We start from the raw sequence: 1,992 nt of genomic DNA, 5'->3' as shown, positions 1-1,992 counted from the left end.
CAGTAAGCACCAGCAGAGAGAAAAACAGTGTCAACATTTCAGGTCAATGCTTTCATCCGAAAGGGGCATGTGAGCGACAGACGGGGATGATAGGAAAACAAACAATTCTCATTGATAGGTTGAAATACAGGAGGGATTGAATAACAGAAGAGTTAATAGTGCAAAGGAGTGGCTTTGGAATAATTCAAGGAACGTGTCTCGAGGATGTGAATGACTGCACAATAAAGCAAAAACAAGAGAAACTTAAGTTCAGACCAAAATCTGAAAAGGGAAAGGAAACAAAATAAGAACAGATGTGATGGATGTGAGCCTGGAAGTCTGGACATGCTAAATCAGGGGATTGAGGACAGAGGGTCAGCATGAGAGAATTGTGACAAATTAAAATTACAGATAACTAGAACCTTGGGCAGCTGTTTGCAGACTGATTGGGGGTTTTGTAGAGAATGGTCAATTGATCTGTTGCTTCTCGGCCTTTTGGCTCAGATCAAGTGTAGTATCAACATACTGTGCTTGATTGAAGTCATTAGGTTATAGTTGAGCTTCATTTGAAGCAGTTTTTAAAAGCGGCATCTCGGCCTTTTGGCTAAGATGCAAATGAGATCAAGCCTTGGATGAGGTGCAATGCCTACTCCAATCAGCTTGGATCATGTAGATCAAGCCCAAGACAGGAGGTGAGAGCCCTGTCTTGTCAGCTTGGATCGGGAATGTCTCAACTTGTTGAGACTCTGAATTGGACTTGATTTGATTGAATTGGATTAAAAAAATGATCTGTGTTTAGCCTCCCAGTGTAGAGAGGGCACATTATGAGCAGTGAACACAGCACACCAAGTAGAAAGTACATGTAAATTGCTGTTTTATCTGGGAGGACTGTTTGAGGCCATCAATGTTGAGAAGAAAGATCGAAGGGGAGGTTTTGCATTTTTATGTTTGGATAGAAAGATTCATGGGAAAGGGAGACAGTGTTGGGTAATTTAGAGCTGGGACTGGCTATTACAGAGGGAATGTTCACTTAGAATACTGAAAGGGGAGGGAAGGTGAAGAGCAGTTAGTTGATGACACCCTCCATCATGTTGTATGGTAATATTACCTTGTTAAATGGATTGCATTTTGAACATAGCTGAATGGCCCACAATCAACCTTCTGGAGGTTGCCATTCTGACCACATCCAGGAAACAAGCTAACCTAAATTAGCTGCAACATTTAAAATCTCAATCTCAAGGTCAATTAAAGAATATTTAACTGTATATTTGTTTAGCTGGGATGTCTGCAGTGTCTGCAGTGCACAGAGTGCAGAGATTCAGGTGAGAACTGACAGAACAGTTGGGATTTAGAACCGTGTTCCCACCATTTCAGCACTTCTGGAAGAATTGCAGCCAATATTTTAAATTGAATATGCATCTTATCAGAGCTTGTTTCTTTTGTCTGGCAGTGAATGTAATGCTCACAAAAGCGAGAAAGTTCTGTGCATAATTATACATCAGCAAATTTTTAACATCAGGAGAGCACAGGAGAGAGCACTTATATTCTCAAAACATTTCATCAGTTGTTCCTGAGTTCCTAAAGTGTTCCAAATATCCGACAAATTCCTCTAACGATGTTTCAATGTATATATTTATAATATATACTATATATAAATTATATATACACACAGGACATGTTTTGTGATGCAGGTTTCTTCTCTTTACTGGAATAGTTTACTGTTCTTTGCCACGTAAAGGAAGCCAGATTCAAAGTTATCTACAAGCCCTGGATTGTGTGAGCCAGTAGCTTTTAAAGAGACACCAGCTACTCTTAAAAGAGAGCTGCTTACAAATATTCTTCTGTGGGTTGAAGAAAACAATAGGGTAGACATCAGATGTGTAAGGTTTTTTATTATTCATTAAAGAACTATGGATTTTGTTAACTCGGCAAGCGTTCATTAATTGCTCTTCCAAAGATGGTTGGTGAGCTGCCTTCTTGAACTCCTACAATCCATGTGGGTGTAGACATATC

The 1,992-nt window shown here is 39.6% G+C and overlaps 1 non-coding gene across 1 annotated transcript; it reads left to right on the top strand.

Moving 5' to 3' along the window:
- The first annotated feature begins 458 nt into the window (after positions 1-458).
- Positions 459-657, top strand: LOC145351077 (U2 spliceosomal RNA). The gene has a single exon (XR_013888317.1). It is a non-coding gene; the product is annotated as a U2 spliceosomal RNA (small nuclear RNA).
- The last annotated feature ends 1,335 nt before the right edge of the window (positions 658-1,992 follow it).

Source organism: Carcharhinus amblyrhynchos, chromosome 1, assembly GCF_965287045.1.
Source record: "Carcharhinus amblyrhynchos chromosome 1, sCarAmb.v2.hapA, whole genome shotgun sequence".
In the NCBI taxonomy this organism is placed as follows: domain Eukaryota; kingdom Metazoa; phylum Chordata; class Chondrichthyes; order Carcharhiniformes; family Carcharhinidae; genus Carcharhinus; species Carcharhinus amblyrhynchos.
Note: the sequence above shows the minus strand (reverse complement) of the source record. Positions and strands in the feature narration are given on the sequence as shown.